At 36.5% G+C, this 25917-nt stretch overlaps 1 non-coding gene across 1 annotated transcript; it reads right to left on the bottom strand.

Moving 5' to 3' along the window:
* Window positions 1-22635: 22635 nt before the first annotated feature.
* LOC141698813 (small nucleolar RNA R71) lies at window positions 22636-22742 on the bottom strand. Its single transcript, XR_012565314.1, has one exon. It is a non-coding gene; the product is annotated as a small nucleolar RNA R71 (small nucleolar RNA).
* Between the last annotated feature and the right edge of the window lie 3175 nt (window positions 22743-25917).

Below are 25917 nucleotides of genomic sequence, written 5' to 3'. Positions count from 1 at the left end.
AGAAGATGGAAATTGACGTGAGAATGATCGGTAAAGGAACGAAAGGATTATTTTAGATTAAGCTAGTGCCGGAACTGACTGAAAAGATACGAGTATGTCAGGAAAAGAAGGCGGGTGAAGAAAGAGAAACATTGACCGGTGAAGAAGTGAGATGCGAGAAGGACGAGAAAGGGATCATGAGGTATGCGTCCCGAATTTGGATTCCAAATGTGCAAGAGTTAAAGGATGAGCTGCTGCACGAAGGGCACAAGTCCAGATATTAAATCCACCCGGGAAGTACGAAAATTTACTGTGACCTTAAGGAATATTATTGGTGGTTTAACATGAAGAGAGAAGTGGCAGAGTGGGTCAACAAGTGCTTGACATGCCAAAGAGTGAAGGCGGAACATCAGCGACCTAGTGGACTATTACAGCCCCTGGAAATTCCGGAATGGAAATGGGAGCATATAGCCATGGATTTTATAACAGGCCTACCAAGGACAAAGACCAATCACGACGCCATATGGGTTATCATAGATAAATTGACCAAGTCCGCACACTTCCTACCAATTAACGAAAGGTACACCGTAGACAAGTTGGTGGATATTTACTTGAAGGAAATTGTAGTTAGACACGGCGTTCCTGTAGCCATAGTGTCAGATAGAGACCCAAGGTTTAATTCCCGATTTTGGAGAAGCTTCCAGGATTGCGTAGGCACCAGATTAAACATGAGTACCGCTTACCACCCCCAGACTGATGGACAAAGCGAAAGGACTATTCAGACCCTAGAAGACATGCTACGAGTATGTGCCATTGATTTCAAAGGAAATTAGGATGATCACTTACCCTTGATCGAATTTGCTTACAACAATAGCTATCACGCTAGCATAGGAATGCCTCCGTATGAAGCTCTTTATGGACAGAGATGTCGCTCTCCCCTATGTTGGGATAAAGTTGGAGAACGCAAGATATTAAGACCAGAGTTAGTTCAACAGACCAGGGAAATGGTGAGACTCATCAGGAAAAGACTGGTAGCAGCTCAGGACAGATAAAAAAAGTATGCCGACCAGACCAGGAAGGATAGAGAATATGAAGTAGGAGATTCTGTGCTATTGAAGGTATCTCTGTGGAAAGGAGTGATGAGATTTGGGAAGAAAGGGAAGCTGAGTCCCAGATTCATAGGACCCTTTGAAATTTTAAGGAGAATAGGACCTCTAGCTTACGAGCTCGCCTTGCCTCATAATCTGCAACAAGTGCACAACGTGTTCCACGTGTCCATGTTAAGGAAGTACCATGCAGATGCACGACATGTAATAAAATACGAGCAGGTATATTTACAACCAAACCTGACCTACATCGAGCAGCCAGTAATGATAATGGACCAAAAAGAACAAGTGCTGAGGAACAAGACGGTGAAGCTGTTTGAATCTTGTAGAGGAATCAAAATGTCGAGGAGTCAACTTGGGAACTTGAAAACGCAATAAGGAATAGATACCCCCACTTATTTTCCAATTGATTCCAGGACGGAATCCTTGTTAGAGGGGAAGACTGTAATACCTCGAATTTTTGAGACCTTGAAAAATGTTTAGTGAATAGTAACCCTGACGGGCGGGAAAAACTTTTGAGCCCACACTATGTAGTACATGAGAAAATGAGTTTCAGAGTTGATATTACGGTTATACGTACCAAATAAGTGTATGTAAATGCTATTAGTTTTCGAAGAAAATGAACTTTGAAAAACGACCATATTTACGACTCATCGAGAATTATGGGAATCCCAATATAATTACAAGATTAAAATCCTACGGATTTATATCCAAGTATGATAATTCAAAATATAAGGAATAAATGCGAAAGGAATTACATCACGAACCATTTACGAGATAGGTTTTACGAAAATGTTTAAGCGACCGAGCGAACTCGTAAACGATTAGATAAACATAACGCACTAACTAACCATGGTAAGAAATTAACCATGGTTACTTTATCAAATAGTGAGCTAGATATAGGATGATCAGCCAAGGCTAATCAAATAGTGTGCTAAGGAAGCTAAAACAAGTAGCTTAGCTTGTAAACTAGGAAGCTACTTAGATTAGTCCATGGATTTGGTAACAAGAATAAACCTAGGATTCTATACTAGGAGAATGTCAAATCAATATAAGATATCACCAATCCCATTTCCTAAAAGCAACCAAGGAAGCAAGCATAAAACTCTCCCCCATTTTTTCATTGTTTCCATTCGACTTCTTCTTCTTCACCAAGGAAATCAAATTCAAAATCTCAAGTTCTAGCCATGGTTAAATCCTCCCATTAATTCTCAAGCTTCCTAACAACCAAACTAAGGTAAGATTATTCTTTTATCTCTTTTTATCAAGGTTTGATGGGTGAAATAAAATCAAGAAAGTTGCTAGTGAATAGTATGAATAGTAACTCTTCTTTCGTTTCTTGATTTCAATGGTGGTTTTAGGTTCCAAAAACCATACCAAGCACTCCCAAGACTCCACCATCCTCAAGAAAACATCTCAATATTTCAATAAAGGTAAAAATCTTTGACCCAACTTTATTTAAGATTCAATTTCAAAATCCTTTTAGTATATAGTTAGAAACCTAGTTTTAGAGGTGATAATGTTGAAATCTTGATGTTTAGCTAAGTAGATTTAAGATTGATTGTTGTTGCCTGAAGAACATGATGTTATTGAGAGGAGTTAGTGTGTTGATGATGATATAATGATTGTTGGTGGTAGTATAAATATTTAAGCCGTAAACGAAACTCCGGTCTTAAACATAATCTCGCTAAAACGAACAAAACATAACTTTAAGTTTCTGCAGAAAGTCCCGAAGATGTAAACTGTAGTTTCTTGATAAATAATCCTTGATTATGATATACAATGTTATAAGGATCGTTTAGGCGCTTGAATCGCTTGATTCCGATTTATGGATCAAAAGTTATGGCCGTTTTACTAAAAGGGATTTACGCGACGAAAACTGCTACAAATTACGAACTTTGAAAATATAAAGGATCGACTTAATATTGTTCATAAATCATGAAATTTTTACAGAGAGTATTATTTTGAGTTTCCTAACTTCCCTAAAAATTTCAAGTAAAAATAATGATATTTCAGTTTTATAAAAATATCGGAGCCGAGACCGCGCGATTAAAAACCGTAGAATCCATAAGTGGAGCCGACGGCGAAAATGAAAATGAACCTAAGATACTTAGAATAATGAAGTGACCATGATGTGAATAAGGACTTAAAGGAATAATAAGGTTAATATAAGTTGAGAGGGTGCATAATAAGTAGCGCATGAGTACGAGTCGCCGTAAATTAGAACGGGACCTAACAAAACGAATTGTGTTTATGGTTATAGATTTTCGAGCGGAACCTAGAGCATCCTCCACCTCGAGATACCCAGGAAAGTTTATAAAACCAATTCCATTTATTGTTTTGTCATGAAATGATTGTTTTATTATCATTGCATAAGTACCATGTTTTCCATAATACGTAGTTATTGAATTTTTGCATGATATAGCGATGTTGTACGATAAGTATATATCGTGAAATGTTTAATTCCGCTATAAGCGTAACGTATTATAATAAGACCGAGAGTCGATCGGGATTTCAAGATAAAAACCCGAGAATCATTCCGGTGATATTATAGGACGATTACAAGTCCATAGTAATACGTTTTAAAGGGACTCGATGTCCACTTACCAATATTAAACACCTCGAGCTTTTATTAAAACGATTTCCAAAGATCGTATTCCCTCAACTATACTTTATCATTTGGACAAGAACTATTTACTTACTATTCATTTATTAAGGAGAAGTATTCTCCAGTAAATATTTACTTCAATCTCGATTAAATATTAAAGTTATTAATGTATTAAAGATAAAATAGTTGAGGAATATTATTTATTCTTTTAAAAGTAAACTCCTTCGAGGTTTAATTATTTATCGATTATCATTTAATTATTTACTATTTATTGAAGGGTTTATTTATGATTTAAAAATCATAGAACCGGATTTAAATTACTTTCTGATTTTCGAAAATCATTCGAATAATTTTAGATCGTCGGAGAATATTATCCCGATTTATTTAATATTTTGAATATAGTTTCAAGGAGAAACTTTTCCCCTTATTTAATTATCTGTTGACAACGGTCAACTCACATCCTTAGTACTTCCTCCGAAAATTTCGGAAGTACGTATATATATATAAATATTTATATCCTAGTAAAATAAGCTATTTCTATCAACAAGCAAAACGCTTGGGGAACTTCGATGTGGTTCGAGTTCTCAAGATATGATAGAATTCTTTTTAAAAGGACAAGGGAGGGGTAGACTCTGGTACTATGTGTGCTAGATGGACTACCAAAGGTACCGCAGGTGAAGGTACTCTGTATACTCAAGAACTTGTGAAGTTTATGTATACCCAAAAATGGGACATGTAGCCCGAATGCGGCAAGGGTGATAACGGGGATACGAAGGTGTCGTCCTTCTACTAGTAGAAAAGGTTACTATTATCGTATTACGATTGATCATCGTATGTGGTGGCTCCAACGAGTGTCCTAATTCTTCCAATTGGAATTGTGATGCAATACCGTAACCCAAGCCTATGCTGGGATTACTATTAAGGTATTCGCAGGATAATAAAATCCCCTAAAGAATTGTTTTCATAAGAAAATGTGTATCACCAAGGAAAACTAATTTTGAATAAAACATAATTATTATATATGATATTTTACGTAAGTTATCATACAGTCATTTTCATACTGTACATTATTATGCTGGGCATTATAGCTCACACTTGTTTTCTTAAATTGACACAACACAATAGTGAATCAAGATGCCTACCATGAGAACCACATCCAGGAAACGGGTAGGAAATGGCCAGCTGTTCCATAGATTGTTTGGTGTTGTACCACAGGTAGTCCGAATAAGCTGGATTGGTTTTCAGTTATTTTTAGTTCGGCTTATTTATAAGTATGACTTATGTAAGGTTGTAAACAAGAAACGTATATTTGACCGACGGACTAGCCTTACTTAAAGGTTACTCCCCGCTAAGATTTGATTACTTTTGGGTTGTAATAGTTATCACTTTATGGTTAAATTACTCTAGCTATGAATGGTTCGTTTCCAAGAGAATAACCTGTAAGTGTGTGTGCGTGATAAGTCTGGGGTCGTAAAGTGTGAGTATTTATATATTATAGGGTAAGGTATGTGGTTTGTAGTAGTTTAGATGGCGTGGCCTCCGAGATTCCTGACCCCGAATTTTGGGGCGCCACATTTATTGGCCCTTTTCCAATAGTGATACTTTTATTACAAAGTAAAACGAAAAATTACTTGTTTCATTTCGTGAAAAAGAGTCTAGATTTTTGGATATCATCATCGTATTTTAAACACCATTTTCGAAATAATTAGGAGGCACAACCGGTGTAAAAAAAATCAAACTCAAATCCAACTAGGCCTCATTTTATGTTAAAAAAATTTAACAGAAAAAAATATAATTTTAGTTGATCATCCCTCCCCAAACCCCAGTTAGGCCTACTTTCACTATATTTTGACGTGCATTTCCATTTTAAATGTACATCATACCACCATTTTGGTGTGTGCCATACACAAAATTCCACTAAATTTAGTGTCGTTTTCAGTTTAACATATTTTTCCATAATAATATGGTTAACATATAATATTCCTAGCTTATCTTTTATATCTTTTATATGATATGTGCAACATGTATATTTAAATTTTTAGTGCAACGCAAAAAGTATATTGAAAAAAAATAAATATATAAACTTTTATTACAAAGTTAAATGTAAAACTACTTGTTTCATGAAAAAGAGTCTGGATTGTTGGACATCATCATTATTTGTCAACACCATTTTCGGAATGAATGGGAGGCACGACCGGTGCAAAAAAATAAAATTCAACCTGTAGGTAAAAATCTTAATATTGAGATTAAAATTTTGATTTCTAAAATTAATTAAATTTAAATATTTTTTTAAAAGATAGAATATTGAAATATATTATAAATAATAAATAAACTTGTTAGATATATTTGTGATGTCATGTGTAATATGATTTGTGTTTAGTTTTCAGATCTTACTTAACAGGACAAATCAGTATTTAACTGGAAATCAACACTTATACTAAAGACATAACTTAAGATATCAAAACTTAAGTTATCAGAACTTAAGTTATCAGAAGACATTTATCAGGAGATAATGTCAGGACTTAAGATGACTAGGCAGGCGGCTGATTGAAAGGAAAGAAGATCAAGACAAACGCAAGAAGAAATATGCATGAAGAAAGAATTCTATGAAGAATAGAATACTTGGAAGAAAAGATAACTAATTGATATATTTTAGGAAGCAAAATTATATTCCATATCAATTAGAACTTATCTTGTAACTGTGTAGTATATAAATACAGACATAGGGTTTACACTATATGTGTTATCATTATCGAAAATATTATTCATTGTAACCCTAGCAGCTCTCGTGATAATTTGTTCATCACTGAGAGAGGACAGTTCTATATTGTAACAGAGTTTATTGTGTTGAATAAAATCTGTTTTCTGTTACTTGAGTTCTCATATTCGATTTGATTATAGTAAACACTGTATTCAACCCAATTCTACAGTGTGTGTGACCTAACAAGTGGTATCAGAGCAGATTTGTTAACACACATACAGTTTAAGATTCAAAAACAATCATGTCTAAAGAAGAAACTCCAACCAAGCCCACCAAAACTGAAGAACCTCTAAAAACCATAACCCATAGTCGATATGAGACTATAAGAGTTCCCATGTTGAAACCTTCTAAGTATTCCATATGGAAAGTGAAGATGGCTATGTTTCCGGAAGCTACAAATCCTGAATATCTCGACAGGATTAATGAAGGACCACATATGCCAACCATACTCTCTATGGAAGTTGCAGGTCAGCCAGTAAAGTCTGTACCAAAGGAGAAAAGTGATTACACTACTGAAGATATCTCATCGATTATAAAGGATGCAAAGGTAAAACACTTGCTGCATAGTGCCATTGATAATGTCATGTCAAACAGGCTAATTCAATGCAAGACTGTAAAAGCGATATGGGATGCTTTGGAAATAAGGTGTCAGGGAACTGATTCAATCAAGAAGAAAAGGAAGACTATACTCACTCAAGAGTATGAGCACTTTGACTCAAAGCCTGATGAGTCATTAACTGATTTATATGACAGATTTTTCAAACTCTTGAATGATTTGTCACTAGTTGACGAAGAGTATGATATTGAAGATTCAAATCTTAAATTCCCGTTAGCTCTTCCTGAAAGATGGGATTTAAAGGCCACAATAATAAGAGACAACTATAATCTTGATGAAACAACTCTTGATGAAATTTATGGGATGCTCAAGACTCATGAACTTGAGATGGAACAAAGAAGAAAGAGGAATGGAAGAAAGTCAAGGACAGTTGCCTTTGTCACTGAGGAGGAAAGTCCCAAAGTTGCTGCCTCAAAGAAAGGCAAGGGAAAGGCTCTCATCACAAAGTCTGATATTGAGTCATCAAGTTCTGATAGTGATGATGACTCAGAAACTGAAAGTATACCTGAGATGGACCCTGATGAAGAGATGATGAAGCTGTGTGCTCTTATGGTGAAAGGAATCACAAAGATTGCATACAGGAAATTCAGGAGAGGAAAGAAGTTTTCCAGGAAAGGTGCAAGTTCTGATAAGAAAGGTTTCAGAAAATCTGAAGGCAAAGGAGGAAAGTCTGACAGAGGAGATTACTCAAATGTTAAATGTTACAACTGTGGTGTGAAAGGCCACATATCTCCTGATTGCAGAAAAGGGAAGAGTGACAAAGGCAAGGCTCTTGTCACAAAGAAGAAAAGCTGGTCAGATGCTTCAGATTTTGAGGATGAGGAAAACTATGCCTTGATGGTAAATACTGATAGCAGTTCTGATACTGCTGACTTAAAGGTACCTCAAACTACTTATGCCTTTCATACTGATGATATTACTGAGTTGAGAAGATATCTTAAAACCATGTTCATTAGTTATAAAGATCAAACTTTAACATGTGAAAGATTAACTTCTGAAAATCTTGCTTATAAAAATAGGAATGATTATTTAGAAAAAGAGTTAGTCATGTTCCATCAAACTCAGAAAGATAGAGATGATGCCTTTTATGTTAGGGATGAAGTGCTAAAAATGAATGATACTCTAAAAACTGAGTTAGAAAAGGAAAGAGAGATTATCAGGACTTGGACTAACTCTGGTAAAGCAACTCAAGATATTCTTAGTAGTGGAAACTGGAAAGAGGGCTTAGGTTATGGAGATGATAAGAACAGTAAGGGAACTGTAGAAACTGAGCCCATAGTTGTTAAACAAAAACCAAAGGTAAATCCTGTTAAGTTTGTAACTACAAAGTCTGATATTGAGAAATCAGAAGTTAAGGATAAATTATCTTCTGACAAACCTAAACAGGATAAGCCAACTGAAGTTAACATAGGCTTAATGACAAAGAAGCAGCTTAAACATAAGCTGAAAGAGGTTAAAAATGTAAACAAGGTAAAGCCACCTAGGAAAAATAGGAATGGAAAGGAAGGTGTTAACAAAAGTAACAATTATAAGCCTGTTCCTAATGCTCCTAGAAAAACATTTCATAACTGCGGAAATTCTAACCATCTGGCTTCTTTTTGCAGGAAGAATAAGAACATAAACTCCTTACCTTCAAAATCAGGAGTTAAGAGTCAGTCTGTTAGATATAAGCCATAAAATCCTTGTTTTCATTGTGGTAGTTTATGGCATTCCATTTATACTTGTAAGTAATATCATAGTTTGTACTATGATTATTATCAAATAAAACCTTCTTTAAAGAAAGTTAGCATTATTCCTTCTAGTGTAAGTTCTGATGCAAAGTCTGATATTGCAAATTCTGATGAGAAAACTGTTAACATAAACTCTGATGTTAAATCCGCTGCAAATGTTAACAAACTTAATAAGGCCAAAGGATCCAAGCAAGTCTGGGTCCTTAAAACTAATCATTAGTGGTCTTAGTGATTGCAGGGCAACAGGAAGAACATCCTAGTTCTGGACAGCGGATGTTCATGACATATGACTGGAAATAAAGCCCTGCTGTGGCGCCCTCCAAACCCGGGTCAGAAGTTTGGAGTCCACAACACATACTCAATATATAAACCTGTATATAAAATATTATTTGTAATGATCCTGCTTTACATAACCACGGATCGCAACAGGTTAAAGTATGAAAATAAGCCACAACCTTAACTTTTATTACAACGTACCATATCCCAACTAATTTAATTTACAACTGATATAAAAATTATTCTTACAATCTTACTATCTCACTACCTCCATACGCTCCTGTTAGCTCGATCCAACTCAATCTGGAATCCTAGCTTGTACATTGAACTGGGAAACCTCGTTATCAACCGTATTCCTTTTTAACTGTAGAATACATAAAAAGATTCGCAAGAGTGAGCTAACCAGCTCAGCAAGTCATAATAACAATAACTGAGGTTAAACAATGATCAAGTGACATGATTCAGACGAATCAAGTTACTTTTTAACTAATCGTTAGAATTGGAGATTCATTTTAAGTTTTAAAACCAAGGTTAGGCTGCTGATCAGTCACGCACTAACCCCAAGCAAAGCACACATCACTGCTCTAATTACTGGATCCAAGGCACACATTGGCCTAATTCGACCACGAATCTGGTCTGACCACGAATCTGGTCCACATAAGAAAACTATCCAATTCTAAACAATTCAGTGTAATAAACGATGTAATTCAATAAGCAAGATCATAATCTGCATTGATAAAGCATTTGTACAAAATCGTAATGCGTTTCATGAGTGTCATAAGGGTATATCAAGGTATGTACGAGAAACGGTTTTCAACCTGTAAAAGGATCAGGTATTAGACAAATAATGGTTTTTCAAGGTATAGTTCTTTGAGGTTTTAAAGAATGGTTGCAGTATAAAAGTTTCTGTGTTTTCAAACAATTTTTGTTTCAGTGTTTGGTGTTCGGTAGTTACACTTCTGGGGAGTAGTATCATATTGGTGTGATTTGATATCTAAGGATCAACAAAGTACGGTTTGCAAAGAATAAGGCTTACGGCTCAAGATCAAGAAAGAATCAGGGTTTAAGGGTAAATAGTTTGAAGCATATGCATTATAAAATAGGAGTCATGTTTAATGATAACAGTATGTTATAAAACAGTTCGAAAACATTGGTAATATATCTTGAAGAAAAGTTCAGAAATACTTGCCTTACAAGGCTTTATAACTATTACTGATCAACTCTGAGTCGACTCTTTCGCTCTGGCTTTAACGTCCAACCACTAGATTCCATTGGATTCGACTTCGACACTCAGGTCTTTCTGTTGAAACTCTACTGAGTTCGTCGAATGACCACTAGGTTATCTTTAGTCCATCGTCCACTTTCAGGTTCCCGACTATAACCTACAGGGTCCAAATATCCTACGTTAGACGTCTGGGTATGCTTGACATATCCTCGATACTAATTCTCACCCAACAATATTCAAACCCGACTCGTAATTATTCATATTAGAATAACACAGACAACAATTATGGTTTACATTCTCGAAATCGATCCAGTGTTCGTTTTTATAAAATACGTATATTCGTCATTTACAAAATTAGGGTTACTGAGTTTTGGCAAAACGTTTCACTATAACATACAATCAGGTTTTATATAAAACATACGTATATGTATTTACTTATACTTTCTCGACGTCCCGATAACCCTCGGATACGCTTCCTGTATTTCCGTAGTTTGATTTTCCCGGAAATCGGGCAGCGTCTCTTTTGTTTATCGGACTACCCGTCGAACACAATATCGACGTCAAATCAATTCACAACAACTACAACGACAACCCAAATCACAATCCAAATGCACGAATCCCAATCACCGATATTATTTAACTATTACTCTTATTCGTATTTTATATTTTTACTCATATTAGGACTCAGAATAAATTCATCACCGTCCACCGTCGGCTCGCCGAGGCTCATCGCCGACGGCGATAAAATTTATGGGTACCCGATTAATTTCGGGTTTCCAACATAAATTTCATCGATAAATATTAATTTCCTGCACACATCTCAATTAATTTCATCAAATAATCAAGAAAATCTCTGCGAAATTAACTGATAAGTTAATATTAGAACCAATTAAAACAAAATAGAAGCAGCCAGCACACACATGCTATACTTACGGTCACCTCGCCAGAAAATCCGGCGGCAACCGGCGGAATCAAGCACAACACACCATAAATTACATACACACATACAACTATGTGCACACATATATATATATATATAGGTAGTATTAAACTGCACATGACCGGAAAGCAGTCGGCGGTTGTCCTCACCGGAGGTGACTCGCGACAACAAAGCAGAGCAAGCAAAACAAGAACAAGGCGGCCGAAACAAGGTAGTAATCGGAAAAGGAAAAGCAACGGTGGCCTTATTAGAGTCCGAGAGAAACAGATACGGGGGTGGGGGTTTTTGACGATAAGGGAACCGCACAGGGGTGTATACCCGTGTGTGATGCTTGTGTGTTTTTGTTTTTTTATATGATGTACAATCAATGCAGTATAAGTAATAGTACAACTGGTAGTACGACTCCTGTAATTCCGATACATTTATTGCAAATTCCGAGACTCGGTTAATCCCGAAATTCAAAACTAACGGACAAAGGTGAACGCGAACATATCTTTGAAAATTATGGAAATAATTTTAAAATGTCGTAAATATTCCAAAGTTAAAAAAACATAAATTTCGTAATTTTAAAATAATTTCTGAAACGCAATTTATACCCGTATTTCTCATTTAACGAACCGAGGTGTACTTAAAACAAATTCATAAAAATCATGAAAATATTCTTAAAATATTACAAATATCCCAAAGTTAATAAAACATGAATTTTGAAATTTTAAAACGATTTTTAAAATGCACTTTATATCCGCTTTTATCAATGAAGCGAAACAGCGAGCACGTGAATTTAATCCCGAAAATTTCCAAAATAATTTTAAAATTCTCAGAATATTCCAAACTTAAATAAATATAAGTTTCATAATTTTTGAAGAATTTTAGAATTAAATATGGATTTTACCATTAAACATACTCAGAAAATCATTTAAAGATAAATAATTAATGAAATATTGATTTCTCAATTTTATAAAATCCTAAAAATAATTATTGTAATTATAAAATCATAAAAATAATTTTATAAATATTCCCAATATTTATGCAAATAAATTTGCACTAAATCCACTTTTTGAAAGTGAAAACAATTCAATATGATCCCATAATTAATCGAGCGGACAACCCGGTACACTATAAATCACTTATGGATAATAATCAAACAACACATAGCGGTCAAAACAACCACACATATTTTATTTATTTAATAATTTCCATAATTGCATAATTCAAAAAGATTACACGAGTCGTTATATCCTTCCCCCTTAAAAAGATTCTGTCCTCAGAATCTGGTCTAGTTACACAAGTGAGGATATTTGTCAAGCATATCTGACTCAAATTTCTAAGTAGACCCTTCTACTTGAGGGTTCAAACGTACTCACAATAGGTATGCACTCATTTTCAAGGACTTGCCTTTAACGATCAAGAATTTTGATTGATCACTATATGCAGAACAACTTGGGCAAGAGCCCCATTGACTCCTGATCAATTACTTAGTTCAAACCCAATACTTATCACTTTAATATTGACAAGTAAAGTACATTAGGTATACACACTGGTGTGACGGTCATATCATTCACGAACAACTTTATCTATATTTATCAATACCTCGAATGGTTCACTAATTTTAGGACTTAGCTTGTCCCTTCTACTCAAACTTATCCAATTTCTTTCAAGATGACACTTTTACTAACATTACTGGTCCTATTTCTATACTCATATTTTCTCTCGATACAATTTCACCTTCTTTCTTTGTCTATTCCGAGCTGCGTTAATCAATATTACTACGTTCTTGGTGTGCCGAATTAACTTGGAATTTGACAACTTTCTTTCTCCCACTTTATCTCAATAAAATGGGGACCTATACTTGCGTTCACATGAAGCTTGGTAAGGTGGCATTCCGAAGCTGGCATTGCTGATAAATGATCATTCCAGTGTTTCCTTAAAACTCAACCTCTCAACATATCTTACATTTCCTGAATTACTTTCGTACTTGGATTCTCCGCTTAAGGATAATAGGTGGTGCTCGTTTTCAACTTGGTTTCCAAACATTTAAACATATTTTACTCTTTTCCATCAGTTAAGGCTGAAAAGTAATCTCATATATTCACATATTATCACCTTTAGGTATTTGAACTTCAGATTTCACTCTTTCCAATTCATTTATTAACTCCTTGGTAGTCTTAACTACATCCAACTCTTCCTCTCGGTATAGGGCACTTGTTGTCATACGACTTTGCTTAGGTAGTTGTTAATGGATTAATTCAGAACCTTTTGTTAACCCTAGTCAAAATTTCATTCTTGAAAACTTAACGCATAGTTGCTTTCCTTCTGATCCTTGGAGAAAATTCTTGGGCATTCCACGCAGACTTCCTTATTCTTTGAGTAGCTGAGGATGTTATCAATAAATACAGTTTGCTTATCTAAGTACTCCTTATACACTATGATCCTTAATTCCTTATAGTCTCCTGATACACTTGTTATTTCACATAATGTCACCAAAGCTTGCTATGTTCTTAACTCACTTCAATCGTAGTCCCTGATATGTTCTCAGGTCGGATCTTAAGTTAATCCTCAACACATAACACACTTCTTAAATTTGGTCTCATAAGTAATCAATTCTTTATAGGGTCTCACTTCTTCTTATTCATTGTTTTGTTAAACTCCCGATAATTAGTACATACTCTTATAATTTCATTTCTTTCTTCTTCTTTTTTTCCATGAACATCACTGGTACCTTTCACGATTCACTTCTTGTAAAACCATTCCCTGGGTCTGCCTTATCCATTAGGCCTCCAATAGTTCACCTTAATTCTTTGACGTGTCCAACACTTTCTAATCCATTTTAAAATATCCTTCTTATACCTGGTTATCGCTGTTTTTCTTTTATTTCCATATACTTTGGCATCACTTCAATAGAGTATATACATTATATTATGAATTCCCTGTGGCATTTCATTTCTTAATTCTTCTACTTGTAACTTCCAAGTGCTGGAAGAGAACCTGGGGATATCATGATCATTCTCCTAGGCGCATAAATTTCCTCTCACTACTGCTAACATCATGATCCATTATCTTCTTTTGACATCTCCTTGTCCTTCTCTTAACAACTTCGACTAACAGGTCATACTATTTATCCTTGCTCCTGTTTGGATTATAAACTCTGACTCTCAATTCCGACTTCTAAAATTCCATAGGAAATTCTTCCGGTATAGTTTCTATGTCCGTTATTGCTTTCCTCTATCCTTGCTTTTTCTCGTGAATACATACTTCAACCCTTTTATAGCCCGTATAGATCTTACACATTCCTCCATACATATCATGTTTCCCAAATCTTTCAAAACGAATATTATTACTGTTAATCCCAAATTATGGGTAGGATACTTCTGATCATAAGGTTTCGGTTGTCTGGATGCATATACAATAACTTTATTGTGCTGCATCAACACACATCCTATTCCCTAATGAGAAGCATCACTATAAACTACCAAATCTCCATGATACTTTCGGTATAATAAAGCAGGTGATGTAACCATTCTCTCTTTTAACTCCGCAAAACCTTCTTTACTCTTCTCCACTTCATATATACTTCTTATTTCTCCTGGTTAGCTTCGTCAAAAGTATTGTAACTTTCAAGAAATATTTTCGATAGTAACCGGCTTATGATAACACTTCTTACTTTTGTTGGTGTTTCTGGTTTCCTTTCATTTATAGAAATTTAACTTCTGCTGAATCTCTTTTAATCTTCTCTACATTGATTATTATGCTAAGAACTATATTTCATACAACTTCTTTCTTCTCCAACTTCCCAGTCATCATTAAATGCTTTGCATGATCCTCCGTTGACTTTAAGTATCACAACTATAGCTTACCCGGATATTCCTTAAAGATTATGTCCATCCAGTTCAAATATTACTAGTATATTGGTTAATCCAATTGACGATACGAGAACAGTACTTAGTTCTGAAAATTATCTTTGATATATCCATAGGTTTAGTCTTCAATTGGTGAAATACCAAGTCTTAAATCAGACTTATAAAAGTACTTTGATTCCTTCGTTTGATCAAACAAATCATTGGGTCAAGGTAACAGATACTTGCTCTTGATAGTAAACTTGTTGAGCTCTTGCTAGTTGACACATAATCACATACTTCCATCTTTCTTATTAACATTTAATACTGGTGCACCTTATGGGGTACCCTAGGTCTGATCGCTTCTTCTTCTAGCATTTCTTGCATTTACTTTGCTAGCTCCTTCACTTTAACTGGCGCCATTTTGTGTGGGGCCTTGGACACTGGCTTTATTTCAGGTGCTAAGTCAGTCACGAACTCAATTTCTATATCCGAAGGAAATGCTGATAACTCATCCAAAAACATATCTTGAAACTCCTTAATTACTATAAAATCTTCAAACTTTGTTTGCTTCCGACTTTTATGTATTCCATAATCACCTTAAGACTCATATCTTGATTACCGTAATTATCATTAACAAATTCCTTACCTTCTTTCATCTTCTGAACCTCCTCACCCTCTCATTTGGCATCCTCAGAATTATCTTTTCGTCACGACGGTCTGTCTGGACATCACGCTTTAGTAGTCAATCCCTTCCTTAGAATAATATCAATCTTCTTACCTTCCAGGATATCAATTCTACATAACTTATTGCCAGGAATTTCAATTTCAACATTGGTACTTACTTATTTAACAACTACACGTCCCTGACTTGCTAATCCTTTAATCACAATCTTATCAATTCAATGGGGTAATTTATCTTATCAACAAAACTTTGAGAGATAAACAATTAAGTTTCTCCCACATCTTTTAATACTTTAACGCATAAGGTATTCACCTTGATCATCCATATCATCACGTCCGTATTCTGAATAACATATTTCACAGGAAAATTGCGTATTCTCGTCCTCGAAAACGTATTCCTTATTGGAGTAGATTCCCTTGATTCTTAGTGGATTTTTCACTGGGACTAGTGATTTGCAATCCTTGCCAGGTGCCCTTATTTCCTTTCCATTCATAAGACGTAGATGGAACTTCGTCCGCTTAATTCAGGATATGTTGATTTCTATTTGAAAACCTCTTGCATAGAACAACAGTATAATGAAATGACTAGAAGGATTCAAAGTCCAACAAAAATTAGAGTTGAAAAGAAAGAAGGAACAAGGATTTGAATTTGAATGAGACAACCACATTGGTACTTAAGATGGCCAGTCTTTCGTACCATATGGCATACATCATATGATTAGGTGGCGTCCCACCCGACTTTTCGTCATTCTGAGAAAGTGTCTCACCATAACACTGTTTGTCCCAATCAGAAAGCAAAACTTGAGGGAAGTAAATAAATTTGAAAGGATTGGAATATCCTCTTTTTCAATATCATAGAAAAGAGTTCATTGGAGAAAAGAAGTTCATACATTTTTAGGAATTGAGAAGGAACATATACTGTAATATTGAAGACAAAAATGATATCGTGGGTTACCATCCATATTTCATTTGTATTCACTTTTCGAGCTTGTTCGATCATATCCCGATTGCGTCATATAACAACTTTAGAAAGTCCGCTGAAATGTCATCGCAACCAAGCATTATAATGAATTCTTACTTGCTAAGTTTTGCATCTTTAACATCGCACTTACTCGTATAATATCTTAACCATTCGATCATAGTGGTGTTTCCATCAGGTCATTTCGAGATTCCTCTTTTAATTTAGAATAACCACGTACCATTCGATATAACGATCTTTTTGCTAATAATGTTCTACTTTTAGAGAGGTCTGGAATTTTTTTTATTTCAATTTTTTTCGATCACGCTCCAGCTTCTGTTAAATCAATGAGTTCTTCGAACTCTGCTAGTCCTAGTAATTGAATGTGTAGTTACTCCGTACGCTGATTTTGTTATAAATTTTATCAAACAATACTTGTACTTTACTGTTAGCAATAATCAACTTCTTTATATTCATAGGTTACTTCGTTCTCGAAATTGGCAATACTAAGTCTGAAACAGCATCCTTCCAGGTGATCCAGGCTTTCTAACAAACAAGAAACTCAAATATTAACTTGACAACCAATGTTTAAAAATCATTTTATTCGAAAAGGCTTTTAGAAATTTGTAAAAGAAAATCTTTTTCGAAAATTTGTTAAAAATTTTGAAAATCACAAATCTGGTTGTTCTTACTATATGAATTGGTTGTTGTCCTTCCGACCTATAACAAGGTACCAATTTTAAAGAAACAATCACATAAAGGTCTGTTCACTTCGATCTACCTTTCTCCCTTATCGAGTCCACTTACCTTCCTTAATCGATGAAACTTCAATTATCGTTGCATGTTATCTTATTCGTAGCTTCACGTGAAAGCTTCCATACTGGTAATACTCCCGACATTACTGTTGCAGTAGTTAAGTAAAACAGGGTATCCAATAGTCAGTAAGTCTATTTCATAGAACAAAGTTTGCTCGTATCACATCACATTACTACTTCACATATCACATTTATCATATCATCATCATTTAATTTTACAAAAATCCCAGGTTTATACTTTTCTCTCTTACTCTTTCAAAATTCACCTAGTTCATCCCATACTTATTCATGGGTGGCTTAGTCACTAAGGGCTTCTTTTAACCCGATAACAACTATCCTCTGAAACACTTAAATCTCCTCTCTAAACTTCGTCTCACCTCTATTTATAACTCAAGCGCTCACCATTTACTGTAGCTCTCGAATCCATCCTCGTAGGTACAATCGCTTCATAGAACAAGTTCTAAACTGGGGTATAGAACAAGATATAGGGTAAACTAAAGAAATATACTCACACCCGAAAGTCCAATAAAATAAAATTAACAGAGGGAGGTTCTCGAATAGGTAGTCTCGTATTAAAAGGTAGAAGAATAGCATAGAATAGCTTGAAGAGGTGCAACTGTCATAACGGAAGGTAACGCCATTAATACTGATAGAGGAACAAGGTGCAAATCCAATCTGGGAGAAGATGACGATCCTCGAACGGAAAGCTCCAAACGATCAAAGGACACCGGAAAATCAGGATATGTCATTGTCGTTGTCTGGAAATCACGTCGCAAGCTGAGAATCCCGAATCGCAATACAAATTGTGTCGAAGACCTACTATACCATCGCACTGAACCTCACAACGTCTTATCTTTCTATTTCCTATTCCTAATCCTAACCCTCTACCCAATCCCGACAATCTAGGCTTGTTTCAGTGACTTATAACCTGTAGCTCTGATACCAACCTGTGGCGCCCTCCAAACCCGGGTCAGAAGTTTGGGGTCCACAACACATACTCAATATATAAACCTGTATATAAAATATTATTTGTAATGATCCTGCTTTACATAACCACGGATCGCAACAGGTTAAAGTATGAAAACAAGCCATAACCTTAACTTTTATTACAACGTACCATATCCTAACTAATTTAATTTACAACTGATATAAAAATTATTCTTACAATCTTACTATCTCACTACCTCCATACGCTCCTGTTAGCTCGATCCAACTCAATCTGGAATCCTAGCTTGTACATTGAACTGGGAAACCTCGCTATCAACCGTATTCCTTTTTAACTGTAGAATACATAAAAAGATTCGCAAGAGTGAGCTAACCAGCTCAGCAAGTCATAATAACAATAACTGAGGTTAAACAATGATCAAGTGAGATGATTCGGATGAATCAAGTTACTTTTTAACTAATCGTTAGAATTGGAGATTCATTTTAAGTTTTAAAACCAAGGTTTGGCTGCTGATCAGTCACGCACTAACCCCAAGCAAAGCACACATCACTGCTCTAATTACTGGATCCAAGGCACACATTGGCCTAATTCGACCACGAATCTGGTCCACATAAGAAAACTATCCAATTCTAAACAATTTAGTGTAATAAACGATGTAATTCAATAAGCAAGATCATAATCTACATTTATAAAGCATTTGTACAAAATCGTAATGCGTTTCATGAGTGTCATAAGGGTATATCAAGGTATGTACGAGAAACTGTTTTCAACCTGTAAAAGGATCAGGTATTAGACAAATAATGGTTTTTCAAGGTATAGTTCTTTGAGGTTTTAAATAATGGTTGCAGTATAAAAGTTTCTGTGTTTTCAAACAATTTTTGTTTCAGTGTTTGGTGTTCGGTAGTTACACTTCTGGGGAGTAGTATCATATTGGTGTGATTTGATATCTGAGGATCAACAAAGTACGATTTGCAAAGAATAAGGCTTACGGCTCAAGATCAAGAAAGAATCAGGGTTTAAGGGTAAATAGTTTGAAGCATATGCATTATATTTCAGGAGTCATGTTTAATGATAGTAGTATGTTATAAAACAGTTCGAAAACATTGGTAATATATCTTGAAGAAAAGTTCAGAAATACTTGCCTTACAAGGCTTTATAACTATTACTGATCAACTCTGAGCCGACTCTTTCGCTCAGGCTTTAACGTTCAACCACTAGATTCTATTGGATTCGACTTCGACACTCAGGTCTTTCTGTTGAAACTCTACTGAGTTCGTCGAATGACCACTAGGTATTCTTTAGTCCATCGTCCACTTTCAGGTTCCCGACTATAACCTACAGGGTCCAAATATCCTACGTTAGACGTCTGGGTATGCTTGACATATCCTCGATACTAATTCTCACCCAACAATATTCAAACCCGACTCGTAAATATTTATATTAGAATAACACAGACAACAATTAGGGTTCACATTCTCGAAATCGATCCAGTGTTCATTTTTATAAAATACGTATATTCGTCATTTACAAAATTAGGGTTACTGAGTTTTGGCAAAACGTTTCACTATAACATACAATCAGGTTTTATATAAAACATACGTATATGTATTTACTTATACTTTCTCGACGTCCCGATAACCCTCGGATACGCTTCCCGTATTTCCGTAGTTTGATTTTCCCGGAAATCGGGCAGCGTCTCTTTTATTTATCGGACTACCCGTCGAACACAATATCGACGTCCAATCAATTCACAACAACTGCAACGACAACCCAAATCACAATCCTAATGCACGAATCCCAATCACCGATATTATTTAACTATTACTCTTATTCGCATTTTACATTTTTATTCATATTAGGACTCAGAATAAATTCATCACCGTCCACCGTCGGCTCGCCGAGGCTCATCGCCGACGGCGATAAAATTTACGGGTACCCGATTAATTTCGGGTTTCCAACATAAATTTCATCGATAAATATTAATTTCCTACACACATCTCAATTAATTTCATCAAATAATCAAGAAAATTGATAAGTGGCATTTTATACCACTTAGAACGTCTTGAAATGGCTTAAATTGGTGTCTTGAAATCAAGTATTTTGTGTATTTGATGCGTTTTTCTAGTGTTTATGCATTTCAGGGTATTAGTTGCATTTCGAGGGAGGAATCATCAAGAATAAGCCTTGGCATGTGTTCACCATTGCGAGAGGAAAGGAATGGGCAGATTACGGCGAAGAAACAGAGCAAACCTGGATTTTTTCCAGTAGAGGCCTGCGCGCCCGCGCAGCAATGCTGAGCGGCCGCGCAGCAACCTGCGCGCCCGCGCAGCTATGCTGAGCGGCCGCGCAGGGTCGGGGAAAAAGATAAATTATTTTAGACTTCTACTTCTGTTTGGTTTCCAACTTCTATGTAATCTGAGTTTTATGGGACTATTATATAGGTAGATTTGAGACGTTTTCACAGAGAGTATTAAGGGGATTATGTTTTAGATTGTGTTTTACGCAAGAAGCGAAGGAGATAAGGAAGAAGACCGATTTAGCACACCGCAACGAAGAGGAAGCATATATTCTTGTGATTCTTGTTTCGTTGTAACATTGGATGCTAGTTTTCTTGCTTTGACTTATTTACTCTTGTGACGTACTCTGTTTTAATATAATTAGTTTAGTTATTATTTTCTTGTGTTTGTTTGTCATGATTTCATATGAACCCATGATGGCGATAAGTTCTATTATGGGCTAATCGTGATCATGGGGTTGCAACGGATTTATTATGGAATTCTTTAGTTAATTGTTTAATACTTTAGTGTGTGATGATTGCATGATATCTAGTATTGGTTGTGCGTATTCGTCTTATGTGCGTCGCGAACATATAAGATAGGGTGTTAATCTCTTGTGAAGCGACGGTGGATCTTGAGATTTAGAACTTGCCATGCTAGCATAGGTTCATGTACGTTGAGCATGATTAGTGGGTAACTCTAACAGTTTTATTTGCCCTATGTAATCAAAAAGGGATAACTTGTGCTTAAATCGTTGTGTTGTCAATTTCTGTAGACATATAGGAACTCAACATAATTAATGACTATTCAACTTCTATCTTAATTGTGGATGCTTGGTAGAATGGTATTAGTACAATGAAAGTTGGCTTTTATCAGTTTCGTGTTATTCGATTAATATCATCACTGTCACATGTTAAAGGTAATAACAATGGCTATAGAAGGAAGTAATAATGAAGTTGTGATCTCATGAGTGTTTTATTATTGATAAATTGAAGTGTTAGTTAAGTGGTTAATTGAGTAGTTAATTATAGTTAATATTTAATCAACAATTTTAAGTGTTATTATCTTAACATTGAGAAGTAATCATACATTGGTGAGTGAGTTTAATTAGACAATAATTTAGTCTGAGTCTCTGAGGGAACGAACTAGAAAGTATTTTATATTACTTGCGAACGCGTATACTTGCGTGAATATTAGTGCGTGTTTTCGCCCTAACAAGTTTTTGGCGCCGCTGCCGGGGACTCGGCGTATTTGTTTAGTTTATGTACTTACCATCATTGGTCATTAGGACCTAGTGATTAGGACGTAGTAGTTACTTACTTTTTCGGTTGTGTTTCAGGTACTTTAGCAAGCGTTTATGCAAACTCGTTCTCGTGCTCGCAAAAGGACTTTAGATACAGCTGAGGAGACAGACGAAGTTCTTGATATTCCGGAGAAGTTAGATTTTGAGGATTTGGATTCAGGAACTGAGCAGAAAGAACCAGTAAACATGGGAGATCGTATTGTTCAAGCTGATCCAACTCTTATGGATTTTTCTCGGCCTAAAATTGATGACATTCAGTCAAGCATCCTTCATCCGGCTATGCAAGCTAACACCTTTGAAATCAAGCCGGGCACTATTCAGATGGTGCAGAATTCTGTTTCTTTTGGAGGAGCGGCAACTGAAGACCCCAACATGCACATAAGGAATTTTGTCGAGATCTGCAGCACTTTTAAGTATAATGGCGTGACTGATGAGGCTATCAAGTTGAGGCTTTTCCCATTCTCACTGAGGGATAAGGCTAAAGACTGGTTACATTCTGAACCAGCTGGGTCCATCACTACATGGTAAGATCTTGCGCAAAAGTTTCTGGTGAAGTTTTATCCAATGGCAAAGACTGCTGCTATAAGGAGTGCTCTTACTCAGTTTGCGCAGCAACCTACAGAATCTATGTGCGAGGCTTGGGAACGCTACAAGGAAATGTTCAGAAAATGTCCACATCATGGAATGCCGGATTGGATGGTGATCACTGGTTTCTATAATGGTTTGGGGGCCCAATCTCGGCCCATGCTCGATGCAGCAGCTGGAGGAGCCTTATGGGCTAAAAGCTATACTGAGGCGTATAATCTTATAGAGACGATGGCTGCAAATGAGCATCAAAACCCAACTCAGAGGATGACGTCAGGCAAGGTCACAGGTATTCTGGAAGTTGATGCAGCCACCGCTATTGCAGCCCAGCTCCAAGCGCTATCAATGAAGGTTGATTCTCTGGCTACGTATGGAGTTAATCAAATAGCTATGGTTTGTGAGCTTTGTGCAGGTTCTCATGCTACGGATCAGTGTTCTCTTGTCAACAAATCTGTTCAGTATGTGAATAATTATCAGCGACAACAGCAGCCTGTGCCAGCGACCTATCATCCTAATAACAGAAATCATCCAAATTTCAGCTGGGGGAATAATCAGAATGCTATTCAACCACCATATCAACAAGGAGTGAGTAAACAGTTTAACCCACCTGGATTCCAGCAACCACAGCAGTATGCTACAAGGCAATCATATCCTCAACAGGGAAGTGCAGCTGCACCTACTAGTGCTGATTTTGAGGAACTTAAGCTGTTGTGCAAGAGTCAGGCGGTTTCTATCAAGACCTTGGAAAATCAAATCGGTCAATTAGCTAATGCAGTGCTCAATCGTCAACCTGGCACTCTTCCCAGTGACACGGAAGTACCAGGCAGGAAGGAAGCTAAAGAGCAAGTCAAGGCTATTACCTTAAGGTCTGGAAAAGTAGCTGAGGCTGAAAAGGAAAAAGAAGTAGAAGCTGAAATTAGAGAAGAAGAATCTAAGCAAAAGGAGAAAGCGGCGGAACCAAGGAAGACTACTGTTGAACACACTCTGCCTGAGGCTAATACAGGGGAGAAACAGCTCTATCCTCCACCACCTTTTCCTAAGAGATTGCAGCAAAAAAAGCTGGATAGACAGTTCGGGAAGTTTCTAGAGGTGTTCAAGAAACTTCACATCAATATACCTTTCGCTGAGGCTCTGGAACAAATGCCTAGTTATGCGAAGTTTATGAAGACTATTCTTTCAAGGAAGGTGAAACTGGATGACCTTGAAACCGTTGCTCTCACGGAAGAATGCAGCGCTGTTCTGCAGCAAAAGTTACCACCAAAACTGAAAGATCCAGGAAGCTTCACCATTCCTTGCACCATTGGCAATCTAACTTTTGACAAGTGCCTTTGTGATTTGGGAGCAAGCATTAATCTGATGCCGTTGTCGAACTTTAAAAAGCTGGATCTGCCTGATCCAAAATCCACATACATGTCGCTACAATTGGCTGACCGTTCCATTACTTACCCAAGGGGCATAGTTGAGGATGTGCTCGTCAAAGTGGATAAGCTCTTCTTTCCAGCAGATTTTGTTATTCTGGATTTTGAGGAAGATAAGAAGATTCCCATAATCTTGGGAAGGCCTTTCTTGGCTACTGGCCGTACCTTGATAGATGTGCAAAAAGGTGAACTTACTATGCGGGTCCAAGATCAGGATGTGACCTTCAATGTATTCAAGGCAATGAAATTCCCTACAGAAGATGAGGAGTGCTTAAAAGTGGATGTGATTGATACTGCGGTTACTTCGGAACTCGATCACATGCTAATGTCTGATGCATTGGAAAAGGCCTTAGTGGGGGATTTTGACAGCGATGATGAAGATAGCAACGAGTAATTACAATATCTGAACGCTTCTCCCTGGAAGCGAAAGCTAGACATACCATTTGAATCTCTTGGTACTTCTGACCTTAAGAATGCTGAAGGGAAGCTCAAACCATCAATAGAGGAAGCACCTACCTTGGAGCTCAAACCATTACCTGAACACTTGAGGTATGCTTTTTTAGGTGATTCATCTACGTTACCTGTTATTATTTCATCTGACCTTTCAGGTAGTGAGGAAGACAAGCTCTTAAGGATTTTAAGAGAATTCAAATCGGCTATAGGATGGACCATAGCAGACATCAAGGGGATAAGTCCTTCATATTGTATGCATAAAATTCTTCTAGAGGAAGGTAGTAAGCCAACTGTGGAACAGCAGCGAAGACTGAATCCCATCATAAAGGAGGTGGTGAAGAAAGAAATTCTGAAATGGCTAGATGCAGGCATCATTTATCCTATTTCTGATAGCTCGTGGGTGAGCCCCGTATAATGTGTACCTAAGAAGGGAGGTATCACTGTGGTCGCAAATGAAAAGAATGAGCTCATCCCTACTCGAACAGTTACAGGATGGAGAGTATGCATGGATTATAGAAAATTGAACAAAGCCACAAGGAAGGATCACTTCCCCCTTCCATTTATTGATCAAATGCTTGACAGATTGGCGGGACATGAGTATTTTTGTCTTCTGGATGGTTATTCCGGGTATAATCAGATCTGTATTGCACCAGAGGATCAGGAAAAGACTACCTTCACTTGTTCATTTGGCACATTTGCTTTTCGCAGAGTTTCGTTTGGGTTATGTGGCGCACCGGCCACTTTTCAGAGATGTATGATGGCTATATTCTCTGACATGATTGGAAATAACGTCGAAGTGTTCATGGATGACTTCTCCGTCTTTGGACACTCATATGATGAATGTTTGAATAATCTGCACGCCGTACTCAAAAGATGCGTGGAAACTAATTTGGTGCTTAATTGGGAGAAATGTCATTTTATGGTGCGTGAAGGCATTATCCTTGGGCATAAGGTCTCTAGCAAGGGTCTGGAGGTGGACAAGGCCAAGGTGGGAGTCATTGAAAATCTTCCCCCACCTAATTCTGTGAAAGGAATCCGTAGTTTTCTTGGTCATGCGGGTTTTTATCGGCGATTCATCAAGGACTTTTCAAAGATATCTAAGCCGTTGTGCAATTTGCTTGAGAAAGATGTGCCGTTCAAATTTGATGATGAATGTTTGGCAGCATTCGAGACTCTCAAGAAGAGTTTGATCACTGCACCAGTTATTACAGCACCAGATTGGACAGAACCATTTGAGATGATGTGTGATGCGAGTGATTATGCGGTAGGTGCAGTTCTGGGACAGCGTAAGAAAAATCTCTTCCATGTGGTCTACTATGTGAGTAAGACTTTAAATGGTGCCCAATTGAACTACACCACTACTGAGAAGGAGCTTTTGGCTATAGTCTTTGGCTTTGAGAAATTT

Source organism: Apium graveolens, chromosome 11 (assembly GCF_009905375.1).
Source record: "Apium graveolens cultivar Ventura chromosome 11, ASM990537v1, whole genome shotgun sequence".
In the NCBI taxonomy this organism is placed as follows: domain Eukaryota; kingdom Viridiplantae; phylum Streptophyta; class Magnoliopsida; order Apiales; family Apiaceae; genus Apium; species Apium graveolens.
This window is presented reverse-complemented; position numbering and strand designations above follow the sequence as displayed.